Source organism: Raphanus sativus, chromosome 5, assembly GCF_000801105.2.
Source record: "Raphanus sativus cultivar WK10039 chromosome 5, ASM80110v3, whole genome shotgun sequence".
Taxonomy (NCBI): domain Eukaryota; kingdom Viridiplantae; phylum Streptophyta; class Magnoliopsida; order Brassicales; family Brassicaceae; genus Raphanus; species Raphanus sativus.
The window spans coordinates 14780936-14787079 of record NC_079515.1 but is presented as its reverse complement, the minus strand read 5'-3'; the positions used below and the strand labels follow the sequence as shown (position 1 = coordinate 14787079).

General features: G+C 42.9%; 1 pseudogene; it reads right to left on the bottom strand.

Annotated features, from left to right (window-relative positions):
- Nucleotides 1–6081: 6081 nt before the first annotated feature.
- Nucleotides 6082–6144, bottom strand: part of LOC130494875 (anther-specific protein BCP1-like) — a 460-nt pseudogene continuing 397 nt past the window's right edge.

Genomic DNA, 6144 nt, shown 5'->3' with positions numbered 1-6144 from the left:
TAGAAAATCACGACAATGTGACTAATTGCTTGAACATAGAAATATAGAACAATTGAGAGGTATGAAAGTACCTTCAATTAATGGAACCCGAGAGCTGCTGGATTAGAAACCTATGCACATACGACAGTTGGTCTAGGAATCTAGTTGAAAATAATCGATTAGGTCGTTAATGCTTGTCTGAGGTAGTATCGATCGACGCTCAGGCCATAGCATCGATCGATACTCACTCCTTGTTTGCGTGCGAAAGTCGGAACAAAGACTTAGGCATCTGATTAGTAATTGCATGCGAAATCTGGATTACTGATATACCATGGATTTTACCCGTTTTTAACCATGGTATACTAGTGTTTTATTATATATTTAATCTGTTTTCTAGCCTGTTAGGTATGTTTTCAGGTTCAGGAGCATTTTGTGATAAAGTGATGTTTTTGGAGCATTTTGGAGTACAAGAGATGATATACCCGAGTTGGCCATTCAAGACCAAGTCGGAAGTTAACATTGCGATTAGAATCGATCGATACTCATCCAGAGTTGTCGATCGATGTAGCTGAGAAGATCCGCGTACTAGAAGATTATAATCGATCGATATACATCAGTGTTGTCGATCGATATCGAGAACGAAATGGTTTAGCCGACTACTTCACCAAGACTTCACCAAATTACAAGATTGCCCCTGACAAGTTTTTAACCTAATGGAAATGCTTAAATATTCATGCTAAGTGTTTTTGGCGGCAAGCTTTGAAGAGTATAAGAAACACAAGTCTTGAGAGGCAAATCAGAGAGTGTGAGAGAGAGACTAGAGTTTTATTTTTTTTTGAGAGATTGGAGAGATTTCTATTCTCCTTTTGTATTTCTACTCTATTCTATCTATGCAATTCTTTCATCCATCCATTGTCATGAATTGCTTAGATATGTCTGAGTAGTCTACTTGTTAGATCTAGGGTTTAAATAGGTTTGTGGGATTAGCCCCAAACTATAATTGCTAAGTTGTAATATTCATCAAATAGATTGCACCCTAAGCTTGTTCTAGAGTAGCTAACTAGAATATAAATCACTAGGATATCTGATAATCTTGAATTATCTATTTGAACTAGTATCTTCTGGAGAAGAGCTAACCGCCCTCTTTGAGATCTAGTGTTCATTATCGGCTCGCGCCTAGGCATATCTAGAAGTCGTCGATCGATATCCCGACAGGTGAATCGATCGCCGAGCGAAAGGTGTATCGATCGATATCTCTGAAGGATATCGATTGACTCTTTTTCTGTGTCAACATATGACAGTTGAGGCCAGAGATCTAGATTATTTAACCAGTGAGACATCACTGAGATTAAGCGACTGAGTTCTAATATTTCATGCAAGCAACTTGTTAGGCATTTATAGATATTATAATCTCCATTCCTGAATAAAAGCCCTAAGTCTAGCACTCTTTATCACATTTAAACAACTCATCATATTGTTAGTTAGAGCAACTACCTTGCTCAGTTTAAGAATTGCTATTTACATTTCTATCATTAAAACCAACTTCACCTAGGATTGATTAGTTGATTATAATTAATTGGTTCCCCAGCTCCTCGTGATTCGATCCCTAAGTACTACAGATGTACATCTTATTTGAGAGAGTAAGCTCTACTGGGTAATTTGAGCACTATCAAATTTGGCGCCGTTGCCGGGGAGCTTTGATCGCCATTAGATTTAATCTTATTAATCTTAAGTTTTTCTTTTTACCCCCTTTCTGATTAAAATTTTTCTTGTCTTTTTAGGTACATGCCCAGCAGTACCAGAAGCAACATGGAAAATCAACTACTATTCTCAGAAGATCCTGCACACTTGGAACGCTCAATCTGCAAAGGCCTACGCTCCGCATCGATCGACAAAACCGCAGTACCGTCGACCGATATTCACGTCCAACCGTCGAAAGAGACTCAGACAGCACCTCGACCGATACCGTTCGCCGATCCACATCGATCGATACTACACATCGTACATCAATCGACACTAACCCGCGAAGCATGGTTGCGATTGTTATTCTCACGCAGGACCAGAATGGAAACCTGTATGACCAAGATGGTCATCTGCGTAATGCAACAGGTCATAAGCTTGATGCACAGGGAAACATAATCCCTCAGCCTGAAGCTGACGCTACAGAAGAATCTCAAAAACGATCGTTGGCAGACTACAATCGTCCAGACGAGTACTACACCAACAGATCAGCTATTTGACTTCCAGAAATTCAGAAGCCGAACTTCGAGCTTTAGCCTCAGTACTACTCTCTCGTGTCTCAGATACCTTATTATGGGTTATCACACGAGCATCCTATGGACCATCTGGAGAGGTTCGAGGATCTTATCTCTGCTATTCATATGGATGGAGTCCCTGAGGACTACCTACTCTGCAAGCTCTTCAAATACTCACTGATTGGAGAAACTTCACATTGGCTCAACCAGCTACCTAAAGGATCACTGACATCCTGGGCCGACATCAAAAACGCCTTCCTGGGTAATTTCTTTGATGATGCACGCGCTGAAGACTTAAGGAGCAAAATCGCCACTTTCACGCAAAAGCCTGGTGAGACTTTTAAAGACGCGTGGATCAGATTTAAGTTCTTCCAGCGAGACTGTCCACACCACAGATTCAATGAAGTGCAGCTGCTAAGCACTTTCTACAGAGGTATCGCCTTGAGGTATCAGATGGCTCTTGATACTGCTAGCGAGGTGATCTTCAACACCAGGAATCAAATAGAGGCTGTGAGACTTATTGAGAACCTAGCCAACAGCAGCAGCAACAAGAACACTGATTCTGACAAGAAGAAATCGGTTGCAACCATATGTGAAGACCAGATGAATGGAGTAAGAGCCAAGATAGATGATTTACATGCATTTCTGGGGCAGCCAGTCTGCTCAGCTGAAGAAGGAGAGGCTAGAGAAGATGATACATAGGGAGATGTGAACTACATTGGAGGTACTGGATTTCAGAGATATGGAAACCAGAGTGGGAACATAAACTTTTTTGGCAGTGGTCAGAAGAGTAACTACAACCAGAGTTCACAATATTAGAAACCCTTCACCAACACCAGGAACTACGGCAACTCAGCTTACCAAAACCCACCACCACCCACCAGGAGAGTAAGTTTGATGCCATGATTGATAGAGTTCTAGAAGGTCAGCAGAAGCTTACAGTAGACTTCAATGGGAAGATTGATTCTGTCTTCAACAATCTGACCACAAGGATAGACACCATTTGCACTCAAGTTAAGAAACTTGAGACACAGATTGTCCAGACTGAAGACTCTATCAGGAGAATTGGAACTTCTAAGGAAGTAGGGGAAGGAAGTAGGAAACACCACGTGAATGCCATTATAGATGATGATTTCTGACAAGTGGTGAAACATGAGAAGCTACAAGAAGGAGACTTTGACGTGGAAAGTTCACTAAGTTTCGGTGGATCACAATGGTGTCGATCGACACCATCTAGTCCACATCGATCGACATCGACGATGTCATGTCCGGATTCGACTGCAGATTGCAACGCGGTTAGGATATTGACACATGCTGAATTCGCGGCTTCGCATCCTCACCCACCCACCCACACCTATGAAGATATCGACTGACGAGACGAGCCACTCATCGATCGACACAAAGATGAGAAACGTATCGATCGACCCTTTTCTCCACCTATCGATCGACACGCACCTCTCACTTACCGAGTGCAACTACCATCGATAGACAGCAACGGAATCAATGCACTCAGACCCACACTGAAACCACAGGCTAACCCTACAGAGACTACTGATAACCCTTCAGACACTACACCTACATCAGAGGGAACTGAAGGAAGAAGGTTAAGGAGTAGGAAGGAGAAGACTCTTAAGAACCTTAAGAGGGCAGCTAATGAGAAGGAGATTGATGGTTTCACTAATAGAGTTATCAGAATCCCACCAGAGAAACCCTTTGAGGAGGTTTACTTCACAAGTAGATTGTGGATGTTCTTCAGAGAAACAAGGGAGACTGAAAATGACATTAGAAGAAGGTTTGACAATGTCAGAGAAGATATGAGGAAAATGATTACTTTGAAGAAGAAGAGTGATCCTGAGAAGTTTGCAATACCCTGTGTGGTACAAGGGATTGAATTTCCTCATGCACTTTGTGACACTGGTTCATCAGTCAGCATCTTACCAAAGGTTATGGCAGACCATCTGGGTCTGCAGGTAGAGCCTTCACCAAAGATCTTTACATTTGTGGATAACACTCAGAAAATCTCTGAAGGCTTGATCAGAGACCTGGAAGTTCAGATTGGTAATGCTATCATCCCTGTGGATTTTCATGTCATAGATATCAAGCTAAATTGGAACTCTTCCCTTTTACTTGGAAGAGCATTCATGGCTACAGTATGAGCTATATGTGACATGAACACCAATAGGATGTGCTTGACTTTGATAGATCCAGATATCCACTACGACCCTGTCAAGCTAGGCAAACCACCAGCCAAAACCGTGGTAAAAGAAGATGATCTTGGTATCATTGCAGTTTGTCATTGTGAAGTCGAGTACGAGACAGAGTACTCGGGATCGATCGACAGCACCTTAACTTCATCGATCGACACCAGCAAGTCAGAGGAGATCGACAACCACCATGGATTATCGATCGACAGAGACCCACCAGATGATGAACTCGATCTACCAAATCATTGCTACCCGAATTTCGCCATCACACCCATCAGAAAAGAAGATGATTACTCAGTCAGGAGTTGGCCAGATATCGGATTTCATGAGAGTTTTGCAGTAGATATAGCAAACTCTTCCCATAGTGGAGATCACCGTGAAGAATATGATGAAGATTATTGGGAAGCGAGAGCTTGGAAAAACTACTTGGAGAATGATAGATTTGCAAATTGATTCCCAAAATCAATCGACATCAAGCGCTCACCATCGATCGATTATCTACTTCACCCAGCAAAACGACAACGTCCATTGATCGACATCGCCAACATCACATCGATCAATATTAACCCAGACGACTTAAAGGACAAAATCAGAATTTCACCGATTAGGACAACACATGGGTATATAAGGTTGACAACACCAGCCACGAAAATTCAAACCTCAACAACTTATACCCAGCAGCTTCCAGCATTCAGAAACTTACCAATGGAGGACTGCAACACCATGGACAATCGATCCAACCAAGCAGCTAGACGATCACTGTCGATCGCCACCACCACCTTACCATCGATCGACACCACCAACATACCTCACACACGATTTCATGAATCTAATGATATCAGGAATGTTTCACTAACTCCTGATGAATTTGGTATTTTCAGGGACACAGATGGCTATGCAAGAGCAATGGATGGAAGAGTTCTGCACATAACCAGAGAAGACATAGCAGACATCCTCCAAGTTGCTAATGGACCAGAAAACCTGTTCGCACAGCAACGTGGCCATCCAGACATCCTAGCTCACGTCCAGGACAACCACCACGTCACCATGGGAGAGGATACATTTCCTCAAAGCTTCGGTCAACCCAGGAGTTCACCATCGATCGACATTGTTTCATCACCATCGATCGACGGCGAATATCCCAGATCGATCGACGGCGAATATCCAGATCGATCGACAGAGCAAGAGTCAGATCGTTTGACAGACGATTAGAGTTTGGACGACGTGCCTTTAATCCTGATGGATCCAGGAGATTCAAGTGGGAAGCAAAGGATGAATATGGTGTCCACAGAGATGAGTTTGGCCATGCTAGAGGAGTTGATGGTGAAATCATCCCTGTTACCAAGGAGCACATAAGGAGAATTCTGGAAAGAGCATCTTTTTTCACAAAGGTTGCTTGCGCCTTCCAGAACACATACGTCCTTACCATGCATACATACCACCACCAGTACCCTACAGTAGAGAGGAGATAGATGATATGGTAACTGATGTATGGAGAGCTCTGGCACACCTTGAGGCAGACATGCGCACATTGGTGGAAGACACTTTCCAGCCTTTGGATATCAGATACAAGGATTTCCAAAGTGATATAGCTGAGATAAGAATGGAGCTTGGCAACATATTAACCATGTTTGAGAAGGAAGCTACGCCACCAGCATCGCTCGACACAGTACATGTGCCATCAGTCGACATCGGCAAGACTACAT